Consider the following 22,496-nt stretch of genomic DNA (forward strand, 5'->3'; position numbering starts at 1 on the left):
ATTAGCATGATAATTAAAAGTTTGTAAAATTATACTGTGCTTTATTTTATAGTTCAGGCCACATCCTCCGAAGTATATGTATTTAGGAGACTTTATAGAAAATGTGAAGGGTACGAATATGTTAATTTCTTTATGCAGGCTTCAATAGGTTTTGGATGAAAAGGACAGACTTCAGTCCAGGTTGGCCCTTCTGACAGCTATTGGTGTCTTTATGAAGAGACCTCATTGTATCTGCCCCCAGCTATCCCAGGTTGGACTGGAGATCTGATAATCAAATGTCCTGGGGACTTTCCAGTGAAGCTAAAGTTTGGGTCAGGGAGTTACAAAACATTTTGGCATGGGTTTCTGGATAATGGAGATACACATAATGACCAAGGTGCAGGAGATTCGAGAACAGTATATATCACGCAGAGCTCCCACACTTGAAGCTGGAAGTAGTAAGTGAGTGAGGCTTTGCATTTCAAGAAATTTCCCTTTTTTTGGCAGAAGGTAACAGCATTTGTGTTGTAATTCTGGTAGTTACATGAGGCAAATGCAGTGTGATATAGTAATGGAGTTTTATGTACGGAAATACACGTCTATCTATATTTTTTGTATAGTAGCAAATAGAGTAGAAACATTATCTTCTTAGTATCTCTTTTATATACAGTGGAAAACCTCTGGCTCCCATAATATCATTATGAAGAGACTGTTAACTGCTCTTGCCTAATTCATCTGATTGTTAGTGAATCCTGGGAGGAAGTGGTACGTGACTCGAGCCTCATGTATAACGTCTTTCTGCATCATTGGTTAAAAAGATGAAGCCAAGACCAAAAACTGAAAGAAGGACACTGGTAGAGAGATAATCTCTTTTTCAGGAAGAAGCGGAGTGGGGAGAAAGCAGAATTGTTAATATAAGAGAGTGTTTAGTTAATAGGCTTCTGGCTGCTATTTTTCCTGCCATATGGAGAATCCATATCTATAAGAACGATTCCAAGCTCTGAGAGAGACAAAAGGAAATATGATGGCATGCTTTTTTTTACTCCTGATTATACAAACAAGCAAACACTTTAGGCTCTATTTAACATATATTCACACTTGGACCTTTTTAAAAATTATTTTAAATGTTATTTTGGGATACATTGAGACCTTTGACTAAAAGTCTTCTGTAGGCTGAGAGATGGAAATAGTCACTGCTCATAATTATGTCCCCAGTGACTAGCCTTATTTCTGACCTTAATCAATGTTTGGTAAATGAGTGAATAAATGCAAATATATTAAGCTATCATTGGACATGCTTATCATAACATTAATAGGATTATTGTTCAGATGAGATTTCTCCTTTACTTTTCTAAAAATAGCTCTATAATACGCCATATTTAGAATCATAGGTTCCTCATAAATTAGGATGATCAGGTTTTAGTTTAAAATTGCATACGTATGTCAAAAACATGAGATATATATTTTAAATATCCTATAGTTAAAAAAGCTGCTTAATAAAATTATAAGTATGTACAGTGAAAGAAAAGAAGGAAAATGTAGAGGGAGAAAGTAAAAGGAAAATTAAAAGTCAAAATGTGGTCTCTTAAGAATATGTGAAAGAATACTTTAATCATTGTTATGAATTACTGAAGTTAGTGACTTTTTAGAAGAATCAGAAATATGAAAAAGAGAAACTATCACAGTTTTTTGTTAATTTTTAAAGAATTGTACTCTAGTGTTTTATGTCATTTAATTTTGCTTATACTGAGAAATAATTTTACCCTATAAATTGAAAAGATTAACCCTCATCACCTAAATGAATTTTAAAAAATTTATTGATAGAACAGGTCACTGACATTTTTAGTAAACATAATTATATGAGTAATTGAAAAGTGCTATACTTTGAAAGATGAAATTCTAATATTAGAATACATAGTATGATTGGAGGTTGCAATATGTTTTAGTTAGAATATAAATGTGTTTTGTAAAAATCAATATAAGATGCAGCTTAATTGCAAATTTTATTCATTAAATTGAAGCTTGCTTTATTCTGGGTCATATCACTTCATTTATATTTAAATGCATTAGATAGATACATATAGATATCTAGGAGAACAAGATAGGCTTACTTATATTAGTTAATGTGGCCGTAATACAACTATATTACACTAATATGTTTATTAAAATGTTTTATCTCCAACGAGATGTTTTTATAGAACGTCTATACTTATATTATTTTCTTATATATGTTAAAAAATAACACTGATCCTTTTTGCTCAACATTCTGATTAAAATATAAGTGTTATGATTAAAATGTAGTCATCGTTTAAATAAGAAAGGTAGCATGGTGCTGGTTAAAAAACAGGTTTTGAGGTCAATTAGTCTAGATTCAAATCTTGCCTCCTCTAGTTACTACTGACCTGATATAATGTTTATAAGCATCATTGTCTTAATATGCAAAGTAGTAATAACAATATCCCTTAGAATATATTGGTTGGAGTAAATCGCATAATGAATACAAGATAAATGGAATATTTTTATTGCAAATATATACTTATAAAAATTGAAGATACATTCCTACCTTTCTTTTCTTTTAAATTTCAAAATGCTGTGACAGGACTTCTGCTTCTGGGAGATGGACTAGATGTACCTTTCCCTATTCCATCCACTCAGCGCAACTTACAACATTGGCCTTTATGTATTAAAAAAATAAGAAAGTGCTGAAAGGTGTAAAGAAGACAGGCCATATCCTTATGAATATAGATGTAAAAATCCTTAACAAAATATTAGCAAAGAAAATTCTGCAATATATATAAAGAATTATACAGGAATTATATATGACCAAGTAGAGTTTATTCCAAACACACAAAGTTAGATCAATATTTCACAACCAATCAATGTAATCCAAAAGAACAATCACATGATCTGATTAATTAACGTAGAAACAAAATCATTGGACAAAGTTCAACACCCATTCAGAGTGGGAAAAACATTTGCAAACCACCTAGCTAACAAAGTACTAGTATCTAGAATATATAAAGAACTCTTAAAACTCAACAGTAAATAAAAAGAAATTTGATTAGAAAATAGGAAAAATAGATGAAGAGACATTTTAACAAATATTTACAGATGGTAAAAAAACACATAAAAAGACGTTACAAATCATTTGCTGGTAGGAAAATAAAATTAAAACTACAATGAGAAATCACTCCACACCCATCAGAACAGCTAAAAGAAAGTGATAACATCAATCTGGCCAGGCAAATGAGGGACAGCAGGCAAAGCTAACTGAGAGAAATGTCCAGCCAGGAAGAAAGAAAATCAGGAGAGTGTGGAAGCGTGAAGTCGAGTGAATAAATTGTATCAAAGAACAAGATTGATTGACTATGACAAGTGAGACTAATAAGAGATCAATCATGATGAGGACCAAAATGGAATGCTGGATTTTATGGCATTGAACTCTTTGTTGACCTACTCAAAGTCGTTGTGGTAGAATAGTAGGTGAGTAGGCATGGTACAACCAGAGAAACAGAACCAGTGGGATATATAGTAAGGGATTCATTGCAAGGAATTTGCTTATGCAATTGAGGGGGCTCACTAGGCATCTCTGAAATCCACAGGGTAGGCTATTAGGAAGAGTGCTGAAACTTTCCTGCCGGAACTGAAGCTGCAGTCCTCAGACAGAATTTCTTCCTTTTCTGAGAAGTCTCAGTTCTGCTCTTGAGGCCTTTCAACTGAAATCAAGGACATGCTGATTATCTAGGATTATCTCCTTTACCTAAAGTCAACATTAATCACATCTACAAAATACCTGCACAGTAAGACCTAAATTAGTGTTTGACCGATTAATTAGAGACTACAGTTTAGTCAAGTTGACACATAAAACTTGGGCATTAGAGTGGATATGAAATGTATATAGGAGAAAATGGGAGGAGAGGAATTTGAGCCATCAAATAAATCAATTCAACAATCCTTACAACAAACAGGAAGAGAGAAACATGTTAGTAGCAGCATATTTTTATGCTGCTGGAAATGATTCATTGGAGGAAAAAGATGGTAATATAAGTTTTACAAAGTAGAACTGCCATCACAATATTCTGAGATATTTCACAGGGTATTGAATCTCATGAACAAATCGAAGTGTTGGCCTTAGACTGAAGGAAGAAAGGTGTATTTCTCAGCAGAGGAGGGGATGCAGAGTATATACCTTAAAATGATAGAAAAGATAGCGGAAATCTGTATAAATTCTCGTTTCTCAGGAAAATAGTAAACAACATCAGTGGAGAATAAGGATGAAGAGTCTACCATAATAAAGTTGTGAGTAGAGATTAGGCAGGAAACAGCCATCTGGGAGATGAGAGATATTAAAAAACAGAAAATGAAGAAATGAGGGCTTACCTGTGCTCAGGGTCATGATTTTCAAGCGAGACCAGTCGTTGTGGTTACGTATTTCTCTCTAGACATGCTTAGCTGCATGTGCCGTGCTGATTAGGGAGATCGTTTAATTTAATTTACCAATCTAGTCAGTGAAGAAAGAGAGTTCAGAGTATGCAGAAGAATGAATATGATGACTGGCTGTGGGATTTAAGTTGGCTAAACAGAGAATAATATATATGATAAGAGATAGGATAAAAACATTGTACATACAAAGGGATTATGAGGTTTTACAGTTGAGATGCTATGGGGACTGGTTGGAAATAAGAGTTGATCACCAAAATGTGGGATACCAGAAGATGAATTTATGGAGAGGTTGATATAATTATTAGTGACATGGTCTAGGAATTATCCTGGGAATAAGAGGTGAACATATGGTGACTTCCAAGATCATCTAGGAACAGGATTAAAAGAATTGAGGATAAAGGTTATATGTATATTGACATCATAATGAATTAAGACAGGAGATGATCAGCAAATAATTCTTAATTTAATGAAAGATTAAAATATGAATGGGTATGAATAGGAGTATGAACGCCAGCCCATCAGTTGATTGTGGCAAATAATTATTTGCTATAATTATTAATAATTTTATAATTATAATATCTTAAGTATGCTATTTATTATTAATTACTCTTAACAAGAAAAGAAGTACCAGCTACTGTAAAAACATTTTTTTAAACGTTTAACTTCAAAAGTTAGGCAATTCTTCACAGAGAATAAACAATGGAAGATCATATTTTTATGGTAAGTAGGGGTTTAAATAGGAGAGGAGGTGGAGAGAATCCGAGTGGAGGGTATGGACAAAGAGAACAGCAATAGACTAGAAGACTTGGAGGATGGAAAGAACGTCAATTTGCTGATATGAAATAAGCAGGTAGAAAAGCGGGCTGTGATAGGCTTCGCTCCGAACATGGAAGGAGTTACAGACTTGGCTACAGATTGTATGTTTTATCCAAAATGCAATGGAATATTTTACATGAGTTTTGAGGAGAGAGAATTTTTCTGAGAGGTCTAAGTTCTCAGGGATTCTGTCTCCGTTATATCGGTCTAATCCTCCTCTGACATATGCTATTAGATGTGGAATTAGTAAGAGCAACCCCAATGAGTCTCTAGATAGCCCTTTAATTGTGTGCCAGCAACACAATATCAGTAAATAATATGACTGCTGTAGGCTCTTAGAATGATGCCTTTTTCTGCCTGTTGGTTCAGGAGCAGGAGAACTTCAAAATGGCCAAGTATCAGTCTCAACATCCGATTTAAGTGAACCACTGTGATGATTAAGATGAAGGTGGGAAGAATTGACATCTTAACAATAGCAAGTCCTTCAATCCATGAATACATGATATCTCTCCATTTAATTAGATCATGATTGCTTATTTCATCAGTTTTGTACTTTTCTGCATACAGAGCCTGTACTATTTTGTTAGATTTATATATAAGTTTTCAATTATTTTTGGTGCTATAGTAATTTTTTGAAGAAGAAGAAGATTAGCCCTGAGCTAACATCTGCTGCCAATCCTCCTCTTTCTGCTGAGGAAGATTGGATCTGAGCTAACATCTGTGCCCATTGTCCTCTATTTTATGTGTGGGATGCCTGCCACAGCGTGGCTTGATAAGCGATGCATAGGTGCATGCCTGGGATCTGAACCTGCGAAATCTGCACCACTGTAGCGGAGCAGGTGAACTTAACCTCTACACCATGGGACTGGCCCCGAGACAGAATCTCCTTTAAACTCCAGTGTAATTATGTTTATGGTTACAGAAACATCTATAGTGGAGGAAGACATATCCTCAACCCTCTGGGTCCTTCTGGCTGGTCTACAAATTAAATCCACGTGAGACAGAATAACAGGAGAAAATCAAACTAAGCTTTATAATGTGTATACATGGGACACACTCAAGAAAACTGAGCAACTTGCCCAAATGGAAGAGGCTCTTGTCTTAAATATCATCTTCAATTAAAGACAAAGGAGGATGTTGGGGGTAGTGGTTTGGGACTTCAAGGAGGTGAAAGTCAATTTACATGGAGATGGAAATATAAATGGGCCAACTAGAGACAATGTGACCTGAGAAGTGCATTTTACATTACGTTACAGTTGCCTTATGGTTTTAGCTCCTTCCTGGAAGAGGCCCTTCTATTTTAAATTCTTTTAGGCAGTTGAGGGGGAGGTCAAAGTTTCTTTCAGAGTCTTTTGTTCTTAAAAATAATCAAGCCAAAGATTTTGGGGTGGCCAGTTCTGATCTTTCACACATCTTTCAGTAAGTTGTCACATGAGTCCAATATCTGTTCTCCTTAAAAAAAGTATTTTACAACTCATAAAACTATGATAATAAGTAAAGCATGCCTTATTGTACTTCCTGATGCAACTGTGTAAAAATGACCTGTCTGCGGACCTGCACAATTAGTTTAGTACCTGAGAGAAGCTTAACAACTCAGTCCTCACAGGAGGCATACAATAGCAGACCCCTTGATATAGTCAGCACTTATTTCATTTTAAAATGTCACTTTTCATTGAGATAAAATAAACTAATGAGAAAACGTGGTCATTTCTAGGTGATTTTTCTTTCTATAGAGTGCTCTGTCAATTGGATACTTTATTTCTGCATTACTAGCTCTTCATAAAGCTATGTTTATTCCAATTAAGTCATATTGACCAATAAGAGTTTCCAGTTGTTTTAGACATTATCAAAGGACTACAAATGTATCAATGATACTGAATGTGTACTAATGCTAAAAACTTACAGAGTCAGAGAAAAGATCAGATTCAAATTTTCCTTTAGTTATATACCTAATAGATACATATACATTTTATCTACATTTTTGTTGGAATTCTGTTCCTTCAATCTTCATGAAATTACTAAATCAATAATGATGTTGTGGGTTGGGAAGCATAACAACACATAAAAATTAGAAAACTAAATTTTTTCCAAGATAATATTTTAAATTAATCTGTTACCTTCCTTTTTAAAGGAGCAATAGTTTTGAATAAAGTGCCACCAATCACTACAGAAAATTTCTTCTCTGAAATTGTTTAATGTTTTAATTTTCTCTTTGTGGAAAATCTATGCAGTGACCCCATGTAGAAAATTTTAAATATGTAATGAAATAGGGAAGTATTTGTGTTAGTTCATTAAAATGTCAAAGTAATACTTAAAATGCAATATCAATAAAAATAGAAATCTGGGGATGTTCCTCTTTTAATTTAAGCCTGAGCAACAAGATAAGTTTAGTCCACAGGTCACCTTAAAGAATGACTTTTATACAAAAAGAAACTTAAAGAAAGCTCTGGATTTGATAGTCATTCACTATTTTATTTTCCTACTTTTTTCTGTTTTTAGTATTGTATGTTTTTCATTTTGTTCTTTTCACTCAATTCTCAGTCATTTCTGATTCATCCTTGGCTGGTTTTGGAAACAGTATTTACCTAAACACACACAGAGAGAACAGAATTTAATGTAATATTTTAGAAGTAGTATAACCAAAAGAAAATGCAATAAAAGAGAATTATATTTTAAAATATCATAACTTAGAAACTTTCTGAAAGCACCTTTGTCTAATTCCCACCAAATGATCCAAATTGTTAACTTCTCATCAATGGAGAAGTGCATTTAAACATACTATTGGCTCAACCAACACCTGTAAGGTTGGCACATATATACTATATAGTGTGTACATATTATATATACACCTCAGATGGAAGAAGAGTTGATGCACCAGTTTGTGAGTGATTTCATCTTGAACATTCTTTTAAAATTCAATGGTAAAGAATGTTATCCATTCAGTAAAAATATTATTGCTATTCAAAAGCTTCCATGAAACCATGAAAATATATAGTAATGCAAGCAAGGAAAAGTTTCTTCTATTAATTAAACACTCTCGAAACTGAATGGTAAAAATTGTATCCATGCAACAGAAATGATGATATTCAAAGTCCGTGTAGAAAAATATTATAGTAATTCAAGTAAGAGAAAGTTCCTACACTAATTGTTTAAAAGTATTCTGTGATCTATATACCACTAACATGAAGGCATGTTTATTCAGGCCAACAGAATATTTTTAAAAAGCAATTATCTAATATTATGCATAATATATATGTCAAAATAAATATTAGAATCAAAAGTGGTTTTCTTCAGATGCTGGAAAACATTTGTCGCTTTCATTTGGTTATGTAGTTTGGTCATCTCGTGAGGACAGAAGTGCTCATTTCCTCCCTTCAGTAACTTAAAGCTAGAGTTGTCTGATTTTCTGGTGATATTTACATGGGAACTTATTCACTCTTGTTAAGGAGGCATTTGGACGGAAACCATCATTCATGGAGCATTGACAAAGCCCCATGAACTGTGATAGGGAGTCTTTTAAAACTGAATAGAATATTCTGTCCTCTGCTTTGCTCCTCAGAAATGCTCATAGACAGCCATTTTTTTTGAGGGGCTTATAACATGGGCCATTCACAGTCTGCAGTTGAGTAGAAAAAGAGGCAAAAACTCTCTGAAGGAAAATTTTGTTTTGCATATTATGTGCACAGCCATCAAATCCCTAAAAACATCAGCCTAATGAAATAATATTGAGTCAATGTGAAGATTTAGGTTTATGAATCTCTCTACCAGAGAAACATTTAAAAAGAATCAAAGCAAAATATATGGATAATAGAAATATATTGGATGCATTATGTGTGTTTACATAATTGATTCATCTCTAGTCAGTAAAGACTTCTAAAAATAGACACTTTTCCCTGATCTAATTTTTGGAAGAATTTGGCACTCTCTTACCTACTATACAATTCATGGGCAGAGCTGTCATCGTCTTGTTTACTTATTTATCCCAAATAACTAGAAGAGTATCTGGCATATAGTGGGCACTTGGCATATATTTGCTAACCTGGATGAATAAACTACATAAACATGTTTATTCAATACTATGTGAGGAAAAAAGAGCATGCCACAGAGTAAGACTTGGTTTCAAAGTCATTTTCCGTGGTTTTACAACCACATTATATGGGGCATATGTTTTAAATATATGTTCATTTAACAGAAAAAATGAAAGAATAGTTACCAAAGCATAAACAAGCATTATTACCCCTTGATAAATAGATAACTGCATGTTTTCATTTCCTTTCCTATGGTTTACATATTTTTTTGCCATTGTTGTTTTCTTCTTTTGTAATCAATATACGTAAGTATGCTTTACATTTCCTTCCACCAAATTAATTTTAATTTAAGAAGATGCAACAACTTTCAGAGGGGTAATGCTTTAATATTTCAGTTGCTTACTCAGCTAACATGTAGTGAACGTCAAGGAAAGATTGAAGGAGACTGGATTATCCCAGATCAAAACATGAAGGAACCAGTGCTCATATATTTTGAGTAACTGACTTGAAATGATTTAGTTGTTAGTGGAGAAACAAAATTCAAATGACTTTTTTGATTCTAAAAGTTAGTTCTTTCCTCTGTGCCATGCCTCTTAAGTGTTACTGGAAAACATATACATATATAAGAAACAATTTTTTTTGGTTTTGGTGAGGAAGCTCGGCCCTGAGCTAACGTCTGTTGCCAATCTTCCTCTTTTTTTTGCTTGATAAAGATTATCACTGAGCTAACATCTGTGCCAATCTTTCTCTCTTTTATATGTGGGAGACTGCCACACTACAGCTTGATGAGTGGTATATAAGTCTGGGCCCAGGATTTGAACCCACAAATCCCAGGCCACCAAAGCGGAGTGTGTGAACTTAACCACTATGCCACCAGGCCAGTCCTAAGAAACAAACTTTGAAGTAAAAAGTTATGTGTGCAAGATTCCTTTATATATGATATTTTTTAGCACCTTAAGTGGAGTAAAAAGTTATCAGGTGGATAGCAGCTGCCATTTCTTAAAAATCTTATGGGTTTTTTTTTCTGACAATAGCCCATACATGATCATCTCTGTTTTAGAGAAAATGGAAGTTCAGAGCTGTCAAATCATTTGGCCCACACAGGTCACTGGATCATTGTGCGAAATGAACTTGACAAGGCGGGATGAAACTGAAATTGTGAGGTAGTTCTGGTGCCATGCTATCAGTTTGGAATTTAGCCTGTTGACAATGTAGAATTAAAAAAAATTTTGCTGTGCTGTATTTTGTCTCATTTTTAAGAAGAGCAGTGCTATCTAATCAAGTGGAAAAAAGAATAAACAAACATACGTCTCTCTTAAATACACTTGTCCTTTATAAGATATATTGAGTAGGGACTGCTATTCATATTCCTTCCTACATAGACTGTTCTTGTTTCTTATTTTACAATATAAACGTCAGTAAGGAGAGGAACATTCAGGTAAGAGTTTACATTTAGAATCACGGCCAGTCAAAGCTCTGATTCCATAGAACATACAAGTTGCTGTGTTACTGAAGAATGTCAGCAACCAGAATTTCTAAAATTTTTCTCCACGAATTTGGGGATTATATTTATATGTATATATGTGTGTATATATATACATATTGTGCAAAGGCCACCTGATTTACAATATTTGGAATAATGATAATATTCTTAAACATTAGAGATTTTTGCAAATATGAAGGGTAATTTATGAATATTACCCATATAGTCGACTGGATAACTTTTCAATGTGCAGAGGATTAATTGGGGAGAAAGTATAAAGATATAACATGATGCTGTCTGCATTTTAGTCAGTCTGTATCTGGTAGGAAAAACATTGCATTGGAAAGGATAATCACTACCATTTGATAAGGGATTAGCATGTACCAAGCAATAACCATTTTTTAAAACACATTCTATTTTTTTAGAGCAATTTCGGGTTCCAGCAAAATTGAGCATAGAGTACAGAGAGTTTCCATATAACCCTGCCTCCACGCATGCACAGCCTCCCCCACTGTCAACATCCCCCACCAGAGTGGTACATTTGTTACGATCATTGAACCCACACTGACACATCATTTTCACCCGAAGTCCATGGTTTACATTACAGGTCACTCTTGATGTTTCATAATCTATGGGTTTGGATGAACGTATAAGGACATGTATCCACCATTATAGTATCATACAGGGTAGTTTCAGTGCCCTAAAAATCCTCTGTGCCCCGTCTAATCATTCCTCCTCCACCACAACTTCTGGCAATCACTGATGTTTTTATACAGTTTCAGATAACGGTATCAGTGAGAAAAAAATCATGTATGCTTTGAAGGATGTATTTAAATTAATGTCATTATTATAAGAACCAATGGGCCAGTAACACTTGTTGAAGAAAAGTTGAATGTGAATTCTATGTTTCATGCTCATCCTTTCTCATTGGACTGAAGCCCACCTTCCTAGGCACCCTTCAGATCTGGTGATAATTAAAAGTTTTGTATATCCAACTGAGACCTAGAACTACAGGAGGTTTTGTGCCCAAGGAAGAAACTAAAATAGGAGAAAGGACTTTGTCCAATGAAGAGAGCAGAATTATTATGCACATATAGAATTATCATGCACATTCTCTGTGCATTTATGTATTTATTTTTCTGTGAACCCTTCTGGTTCCTTTCAATTTTAAAGGGTTGTAATTCTGTTATACTTAGTGATGTCAAAAATTTTTTATATGTTGGAGAAATTAGTCCTTAATTTATGTGTTATAAATATATTTCCTAAATTTTACATTGTGTTGGGACCTAAATGATAAGACGTTTTGCTGAATAAATTTTTTTAGTGTTTATATATAAGATGCACTAATCTTTTCATCTATAGATTTTAAGTTTTATGTTTGCTATATAAAGGTGATCTTACTATAGATTAAATTGATTTTGTGTTAAATTCTAATAATTTCAGTTTCCCTTTTAAAAATATTTATTTTTTATTTATCTGCAATTTATTTTTGTGTAAACTTATTTTTTCTAGATGACCATTCCACAGTGCCAAAACAGATTTCTCTGAGCACAGATTTACCTGGATTCTGAGAGGTCTTGCTTCAACGGTATGCCATAGGATTCTTCCTCACCGCTTTACTGATACTGTACAATTTTGGTTTGGGTTTCACTTTGACACAAGAACTGGATATTTTTTACATTTGTATTTAGATGTAAACTTTAAAATTACCTTATACATAAAAAGTAGATCCCTGTTAGGACTCCAATAGTATTTGTTTTGCATTTTATGAATTTGTGAAATCTTCATATCAGGATAGATTATGTCTCCATGTATACAAGTGTCTTCTTTTTTGCAACAAAACCTGGTGCATGGATGGGGGCCTATTTATGGTTCTATTTTGCCCAACTAATGTAAATATTCATGCATTTCTGATCATAGTTATATTTTTACATGTGTTGTCCATACCCTCTGGGGGTATTATTTAATATATGTTATATGCACTGGATTACCTTTTAAAATAATTGGAAGACATCTGACCCTGCTGGTTTTGAACAGAGACTGTGGACCTGATTTTATGGAATGAATTAATAACTATATCTTCCTATTTATACTGTGTATAGTACCTCTTCCTTAACTTCCTACATCTAATCTTTCAACAAGTCAATTGGTTTTTACTTCCAAAAATATATCACAAATCTGTCCTTTTCTCTGTCTCTGTGTGTGACATCACTACTGTAAGACCCCCATTATATCTTCTCCAGTAGTCTGTAACCACCTTGCCCTTGTCCTCTGGGCTGCCTACCTGCCAGCGTCCCACAATTTACCCAGCAGAACACCAGAGCCAGGTCCTTCAGGGTCAGGAGAGCCAATCGCTAATTTTCAGGATTTGTGCCAGCTGGTTGTTAAACACAGCCATTATTAAAAATTAAATTCTATTAGATTAAAATAAAACAAATTATTTTAAAACAAAGGCAATACATTTTCAAAACATCACTTCTAATTATTTTCCTATATTTTACCATCAACTATGCTCTTGAAGTTATTTACTTCAATTGAATCTGTATGATGGAAACATTTATTACTCAAGCCTATGGACAGGAGGAGGGGAGGAGGAGGAAAAGGGGCAGGGGAGAGAGGAAAGGGAAGGGAAGAGAGGGGGAGGGTGGGAGGGGCAGGGAAGCCTCGGGGGAGAGGGGGAGAGAGAGAGAGACCTAGCCATCCTGGGGACAGATATGCAGAACAAGACAGAACAGGAGCCCCTGGTGGACTTCTGATCAATACCAGTAGAGAACTAATTTTGAGGGTCTGTCCTGGGGTGACAGGCAGATCTGAGAGGCAGTATGGGCTGCCTTAACCTTACTTATCAGAGGTGTAACAGAAGTTGGGGTTGGGGGGTGTATGCTGGTTTCACGCTGACATATGTTAATGATTTAACCAAATATCTTGCTGCTCTGAGTGACTTACTGCTGCTCCCAACTCTGTTTCTCCACAGTGATCTTAGAGTGGCGAGAGAAAAATATCTCTTCAGATATGTCATGTACAGTTGTGAAGAGCTTTAATGAACATGCATGGTTTTGAAAAACAAAGCAATTATTTCCTTTTTGTCATGTTTGTAATATTTATAATCTAATCACTACCACTACTTAGACTAATTCAACAGATATATGAATTCAATTCTTACTATTCAGGCTACTCCATTTATGATTTAGTGAATTCCCAATTATTATTTCCCAGGAAATAGCTATTGCATGTGTTGTTACGTATTGGAGAAAACCTATTGTAAATTAATTAAACAAGGAGGCCATTAGACTGAGATGGCTTTGATGCCTTGTAGCCTGTAAGCAAACCCACATCTAAGGCTGTATTGCCTCAAGATTAAGAAATTGAAAGCTAAGGACAAAGTCACAAACAGCTGACCAGGCTTTCTCAAATAACACAATTGCTTAAGCTATAGCCAAAGAATTGTCTTGCTTTGCTTCTGGCTCTTCTCTATAAAAGTCTTTCTCAAGATCCTGTGGGTGGAGCACCCCTAACAACTTCTAGTTTGGTGCTGCTCAATAGGAATCAATTTTTGCTCAAATAAACTCTTAAAAGTTCAACATGCCTCAGCTTATCTTTTAACACTATTAATTTCATACTAAAGCAGATGTCCAAATTCATCAGCTATTTTCCCTGGCTAGATTATTCTTGGAGGATGAACACTGGCTATCTTTTGAATTATTTCTAATTTCTTAAAGTCTAAAATTCTTAATGGGATGAGTGTATCAATGTTCTGTGTTGCATTTGCTTGTTCATTTAATCAAAATATTCAGGTCATTTTGTCAAGCAACTTTTGCTTTAAGTAATATTTTTACTATTTTTCTGTCCCATTTGTTCAATTCTTTTTCTGAGAAATTACAAGGAGTCTTACTTCAGCTTTGCTTTTGCTTGTGACAAATATCATTCATTTCCTTCACATAATTTTCTTTTATTTCTCAATTATGTCTACTCATTATTCTCAAGTCCTCTGTCCTACATTTTTGAGAGTGCCTCGTTTTATCATACTACAGTCATTTCAGAGTTGAGTTTGTTTTTATTCCTTATTTCTATCCTCAGTTATGCCAGCTCACTTTTTATTTCTGTCTATTATCTTATCTCTAATCCTTTGAAATTGTATTCTTCTTTTTTTGAGGCCTTGATTTTAAAAAGGAATGTATTTTATAGTATTTTTGTATCTTCTTCTGATTCACTCTCTGCTGGCATAGCCGTTTGGGGATGCTTGTTCTTTACCTTCCTTTAGTCTTTCTTGCTCTGTATCTACGTTTTTGTTTATCGTGTTTTTTTCAACTCCATACTTTTTATTCAGTAGTTACTTTTCAGACTGTGTTTTTTTCCTGTGACTATAACTTCCTAAATGAATATTGTGATGATAGAGTCACCGTGTAAGGAAGGGTAGAAGGCTGCTTGAATTTTGGTATATTGTCTCTGAATATATTCTTAACAGCAACAACTGTGAGAGTATGTTTTAACTGGGTTGCAAGAAGTTTACCTGGTCCCCAGTGCTGAACTGTTTGTCCCACATTCTATGGGTAATAATTTGCCATTTATTTTTGTTGAGCTCCCCAGAAATCTGACTTTATGTTTGCTCCGTCTAAGTTAATTTTATTTTATTTCTAAAAAGAACACTGCAGTTAAATATAGAGGACCATGATAAGTGCTAGAGTTCTGTCTGAACCAGTGTTTTTGTAACAGGCAAATTACTTAGCCATTTAGAGACTCCATTTGTGCCATTAAAAATTGGAAAAATAAATTTATTGAACTTGGAGAGTTGTGATACAATTACGATAATGCATTTTAGTATGAAAATCTTAAAAATCAAAGAGGGTACCTTTGTAAAGAATAATAATATAACCAACCATTGGTTAGTTATTCACTCTGAGTCAGTCCCAGTGCCAGGCACAGTGACAAATAGAAAGGTAGATAAGACATGCTCTCTGCACACAAATGAAACCCAATGGGGTCCTAGCGTGGAAGTGTGATGTGCTTCCCAGAGTCCCACTTCAAGATATAGGTGCTCATCCCTCAGCCACTGTGAGGTTCTGCCGCTGACAGTTTACAGTTGAGCCCTAGGCATCAAAGGGAGCCACCTCACACAAATTCTCAACTTCCTCCCCAGGGAAGTCAGCATCCAATGACTGGTCCATGGGGAAATACCAAGGCACATGCCTCTGTTGGAAAATTCCTAAAAGCCTTCCCCTTGCAGAGCTCCTGGACGTTTACCTCTGTGGTAACCACTCCTTCTGCTAAACCCTGCTTCCCTCATTCTTAGTTTTTTCTTTTTTTCCTGAGTCTACAAATCAACTTCCTGCATGCAAACTTCTGTCCTAGAATCTGTTTCTTGAGAAATTGACGTAAAGTAGTCTGAGATATTTATAAACAACGTCCTGATATTTGAGCAACTGGAGACCGGGCAAGAGGAAAGCTGAGTGTGTGCTGAGAACAAAGCCCATGTTGCTCTTACATCCTGCAGACGTCATCCCATCACAGACATCATGTACCATCCAGAAGAAAATAAGTCCCAAGCCATTAGATTTGGGCAATTCTGCTGTTTCTTTTTTTAGGAGCGGGGTCAAGTGCACAAAAGAACATTCATCATAATTCTTGTTTCATTAAGCACTATCACATTTTGCCCTAGACCTACTATTACCCACTTTTATTCTATTTTATATTATTTATTATTTATTTTACTAATACAATGGACACGCAAGGCCTATCAAGCAACCTAATAAATTAAAATTATGAATAATTTATATGGACCTACGTATACTCCTCCAACCAGGCAACCAGTTCTGCTAACTTCATCCCTGATGTGACTCAGCTGCAAAATGTGTATGTGTGTGTGAAAGGATGTATTTAACAAAACAAAAATTAGTTGTGCTTGTTTTTAAATTTATTTTTAAAAGTTATACTCAATGCAGTCTTGTGTGGCTTGTTTCTTACTAAATATTATCTTACCGAGATCCATTCATGTCATAATATGGACCTGCTTTATGTTCAATTTTGCTATTGTATAATATTCCACTGTGTGAATGTAGCATACTTGATTAACTATCTTCTAGTCAATGAATATTTAACTTGATTCCAATTTTCTTCCCTTATTATCAACAGTGCAGCTATGGATATTTTTTTTTTTTTTGAAAGATTGGCACCTGGGCTAACAACTCTTGCCAATCTTCCTTTTTTTTTTTTTTTTTTTAAAGATTGGCACCTGGACTAACAACTGTTGCCAATCTTTTTTTGTTTTTTCCTGCTTTATCTCCCCAAACCCCTCCTGTATACAGCTGTATATCCTAGTCGCAGGTCCTTCTAGTTGTGGGATGTGGGATGCCGCCTCAACATGGCCTGATGAGCGATGCCATGTCTGCGCCTAGGATCCGAACCCTGGGCCGATGCAGTGGAGCGCAAGAACTTAACCACTCGGCCACGGAGCCGGCCCCTCGATATTTTTATACATATCTTCTATTATGTAAATACAAGAATATTTCCTACGTATATTTCTGAGTTAGGTATGCTCACTTTACAAGATAATTTCAATTTGTTTACCAAAGTTATCATACCAATTTACACTCCCACTAGCAACATATATAAATTGCGGTTGATTCACCCTCTTTTGAATGCTTCGCGCACCTCTTTTCAAATGCTCGATATTGTCAAACTGCATAATTTTTGTCAAGGCAATGTGTGCAAGATCATATCTTAGTACCTTCACATCATTTTGATTTATATCATTTGGTTTTTGAGCACTTCCTTTTAAGTGTGTGTGTGTATAGATATATAATTTATATGTATATAAATTTACATATAGTAAATTTACATACATAAAATTTGCATATAATGGTTATATTTAATAACTATATATAAAATTAAGTATATATGCATAAAATTTGATGAAGTCATTTGGTGAATCCATGTTGCACACACATACACATGATGCACCAATCCATTATTGTGTAGTTTAATTTCCCAGATCTTTGGAGACAGATATAGGTTCAATAAAGTAATTTCTAATTTTATCTATTACTACAAGCATGGCTTCCTCATCTGTAAAATAAAGATAATAATAATTGTCTACATTGTTATGGAAGAATCAAACGGTATGATGAGAAAGTAATTAATATATTGACTAGAAAATGTGAAATAATCAATGAAATTTTGCCGTTGATAATGTTGATTTTCCATTTTCTCTGTATGTTATGTACGTCATAAATGAAACTTGTATGTCACGTATTTAAAGTTTGTCTCCATCTCCCTCATATTTTTTTAATGATTTGATGGTTTTACTTTTAAAATGAAATATTTTAAACTTCCTGAAATTTATTCCAATATAGTTTTTTTTTTTTTCTAAGCCCAACATTTCCATGTGGATTTGAAATACCAGGACTATATTTGAAAAAGATACACAAAATACAGCCGAATGGGTAGTTAGTTCTGCTTGGTGTGAAACACTGGGGTTTTTCTAACTCTAATTTTGGAAAGAGTCAATGGTGGGATATAGGAGGGGAATGAAAATGGCTGAGATTTCTTTCTTTGTGTTTCAGAAACTCTTATTCCCTGCAATGCAGGGGAGAATTGAGTCCATTATTTTGCAGCATTATTGAAAATCACTCTCCTTCCCTTGTGGGCTTGCAGAATAGAGAATTTGAGGTCATGTAGTCACTATGTGGCATTATTGATGTAATGCATTCTATTGGACTCTTTCAGCCTAAAAGAAGTCTTATGTTTTTCACTTTCTAACTAATTGCCAGGACCCAAACCCTTAAATAGGTCCAGGGATTTTACAGAGCTGGAAAGACTGTTAATGTTTTCCTTTTAAAAACTGAGTTTGTTGTATTGAGTCTGTTTAGTTCTCCTTAGATAAAGTACACATCAAGGGATAGACATGCCCTGGCATTCTAGAATCTCTGCTCACCTCAGTGACGTAGGGATGCTTTGTAGTTTTAAAGAAAATGAAAAGAATTAATGTGACAACCAATTAGAGGCAGTTTTCATGAACTATTAAAATGTGCTATTTTTCTATGTATTACCCTTAAAACCTCAGTTTCCTCAATTTTAAATGAGTACCTATATATTTATGTAGAGTACGTATGGAGATTAAATGAAAGAAAAGTATGCCAAATTAATAAGATACACGCAATAAATATTAGTTGTTTTTTAATCATTAAATCTTAGCAAGGAATATACTATAAGATATAATGTATCACCCCTAATGTATGAGAAATAGTATATGTCTTCCAGGTGCTTATGACAATCCGCAAATCCCAAATCGTTCTGGATAAAAATATGGTCACTAATATGCCCATGAATATGCATATTACCTTTTTATTTTAAACACAAATTTTGGAAAATCCAAGGTAGAAATAGGCAGGATAAAAAAGTTGAAAGAAGAGTCAATGAATGAATCCAGAGAGAACATAATGGGAGTCCTGGGTATCCCTCATACAGTGACGTTAGGGTCAAGGGTGATGAGGTAAAGAAAAGGGGAGATAAATAACATCATTACCTGGTATCCCTATTCCCAGCACTTTAATCTCTTGTTTGCCCTGTGAGGTTAATGTGATCTGCATGAGAATCTGCTTTCCGTGAACTCAAGGGCCGTCTGTGTCTGCCTGTTTTGTGTTCTCATGGCCTGGTTCATTTCCTGGCGGGTAGTAGGTGCACAGTTTCCTGAATGAGCGAATAATTAAAAGGAAGAATGAGTGAATCAGTGAGTGACTGAGTAAATGGTTGAATTAAAAGACACGTCAGTAGAAGAAGCTCTTATTTAATTTAGTAAGATTAGGAGATCTTATTTGATCTAGTGATGTGAGCAGTTTCCTTCTGAATTTCAGCCTAGAGCCAATGCAACAAGCACAACAAGGAGAAAAGAGAGCAGTCACCTACTTGACTACAAAAGACCTTGTGCAGTGTTAAAACTATTTGATTTTCTTGACTAAGAGTAAACTCACCTCCAAGAAGGAAGTGTGGAAGTGGCCTTGGTGTCTTTGGCTTAAACCCATTTAACCCTGCCTCCCTTTAGAGATGAGATTTCCACTCTTCTATTAAAACTACCAGATCTATTACTGTTTGAAAACTGAAGTAAATATATCTAAGACATGGGAGGAACACGTTTTAAGATCCCAGATACAATTGTTTCAAAGAACCCTGCTGTATGTTTTGCCTTCTACAACTGTGTTTAAATCTTTCATGCTGTTTCCACTTATAATTGTTCTACATGATAGAGGAAAATGGACAGTTGAACAATTACCCTGGATATATATTAAAGCAGACTGTGCATGAAGGGAAAACATAAATGTACTTATGTCCTTAGCCTCAATCACAAAATATCCACTGCACTATAGCTGAAATGCACATCATCAATCATTTTCGATCTTCATCTTCCTTGATCAATGAAATATTTGACACAATTGATAAACCTCTCTTAAATACTCTTTCTTCTATATGCTGAATAATGTAGCTATCATGTAAATTGCTAATAGTTACTTAGGTAACTATCTTTAAGCTTTGTGCCTCAGGACCTTTGCTCATACTATTGTTTTCACTTGGAATAATCTTCCTGCATGTCTACTGTCACATTCTAATCCATCATGCCAAGCTCCACTTAAAGCTCATCTAAAGTGAGAGCTCTGTGTTTAAACTCCTATTGTACTTTATTTTTCTTTCATATGGAACTTTCTATCATTTCACCTTTAGAGGTATTCTGTTCTTGCTTTTCCTATTATATATAATTTTAAGAAATACATTGGGATATTAACTTTGCCTACATCCACACTCAGAAATACAATAATTTATATGTTATAAATATTAAATAAGTATTTTCGTTCAGATTTATTAATTGTGTCAAAATTTACTTGAATCATTATGATTTCAAATTAGCAATAAATAATGAGTATATGAGAGAGTGGGGTACAGGAGAGAAAGAGAGAGTGAGGTTGGTTTGGATAGAAGGAGAAATCCCAAGGAAATATGAGATTGTTAAATCAATTACGAGTCTGGAAAATGGTTAGTTACTTAACAAAACAGAACTTTGGGAAGAGAAATTCGAAGATAGTAAAACAAGAAGAAAGCATGACATGATATCTTATAAGATATAGTTAAGGTGATATGCAAGCAAAACTCACGCACTTAGACCGGGTCATTACAATCAAGTTGTGTCTTGTTTTAGAAGACAGAATGTTAGCTATCCACAGGGAAAAATGTATCTTATAAATATTAGTGAATGCACTATAGTGTTAAGGTAGACAATAATCAGAGAAATCAAATGGAAGAAAAGGAAGATTTCTAGAAGGTGCAATTATCACCCTTCAAATATGTTTTCTGTTCCACTGAATTTTTTATTTTATTATTTCCCTTGGTCTAGAATGTATTTAAAAAAAAATTATATGCTTGTTTTTATGTTCCCCCTTGACAATTGGCCATATTTGGCAGCAAAAGGAAACCCTTATATGCTATTCAAGAGCAAAAGCTTTTTTTTATAACTCTTGTCAGTTTATATAAAAACTATCAAAGGGAACAGCAGGAATCCTCCTCATGGCAATTAGCGAGTCCATTTGAATACTATGCTTCTGGGAAGTACCTTTTGGGGCCACTCTCCACCTCCATGTCTCTCCTAGATGAATTATACTGTTGGCATCTGTCTAATGGAGCATGAATACAACATATCACAAAGCAATCAAGATACAACTAGAACAAGCTGGTTTGGAATAAAATTGTAAAATTAGGTTGCAATTGAAACTAAAGCACTACTATTTATTCCGTGTAGCAGTCTGATGACCTAATGATGTGAATCCAGCTCTGCATTTGGACAATTTTGGAAAGTGACAGAAGCAAACATTCCATTATTGAGTGGAAATTACAGAAAAGATATGCAAGGTCAATGGCAACATGACCAAAAATGTATGCTGAAGCTTTAGCTGCTTCCATTGAAATAAAGAGAAAAAAAAGAAAAAAGAGGCCTGAAATTGGAAAGAGATTTAATTCTGGAGTAAGAGAGTTAGCTTAGTTTAGAGAAATAATATGTGTGGTGATTTTTCATTTACGAATGTACTTGATGTTACTAATTGTGATCGGGTATCTGCGGCTGCACGAACAATACAGCATTCTTCATATGTGAACCACTGATTCAACAAGAGAACATCTCCCTCTTCCTCTCCCCTGACCATCTATTGATGATATAACTTGGCCCATTGGCTGTATTCCATTTTGCAACAGGGCATCAAGAATTACATATACATCAGGAACCTAGATCTGCTGACATTGTGAATGTTTTTCTTTTGAATTTTTTTTTTCAAAGACCACTACTTCTTTGAAAGCTATGTGCTCAAAGTAAAGCAAAAATGCAGAAACTTGTCATCCTTAAGTAAATCATTTCCCTCACTATATTTTGAATGGGTAGAATTGCAATGATTCTCTAAAAGGGTCAACAGGTTCAGCTGAAAAAACACACAGAAATGTTTTATTATTCTCTCCTGCAAAGTGATTTCAAAGGTTAGGTTATCACAGAATGAGGACTGTTTTTTTGGAAATAATTCCTGGAATAATTAGAAAATCTTATTTATTTTTGCTTTTCATTTGATGATTCCCAATTGGTTTTAAAAAAATTTATATGTTGTGCAATAGCAGAATTTAGAAGTTAAGCACCAAAATTTTACTGTTTTGGTGTATTTACTTGACCAAAATTTTGGAGATATCACAAGGACTTTTGGATATTTAATGTAACCTACTAATAG

The 22,496-nt window shown here is 34.5% G+C and overlaps 1 long non-coding RNA gene across 3 annotated transcripts in view; it reads right to left on the reverse strand.

Annotated features, from left to right (window-relative positions):
- LOC106780951 (uncharacterized) overlaps window positions 1-22,496 on the reverse strand; it is a 46,245-nt gene that overhangs the window by 20,571 nt on the left and 3,178 nt on the right. For all 3 annotated transcript variants that reach the window (XR_011421145.1, XR_011421144.1, XR_001377394.3), the window contains exon 2: window positions 19,271-19,434. This is a non-coding gene — a long non-coding RNA (uncharacterized lncRNA). The remainder of the gene's footprint in view (window positions 1-19,270; window positions 19,435-22,496) is intronic.

The sequence above is a fragment of the Equus caballus genome, chromosome 8 (genome assembly GCF_041296265.1).
Source record: "Equus caballus isolate H_3958 breed thoroughbred chromosome 8, TB-T2T, whole genome shotgun sequence".
In the NCBI taxonomy this organism is placed as follows: domain Eukaryota; kingdom Metazoa; phylum Chordata; class Mammalia; order Perissodactyla; family Equidae; genus Equus; species Equus caballus.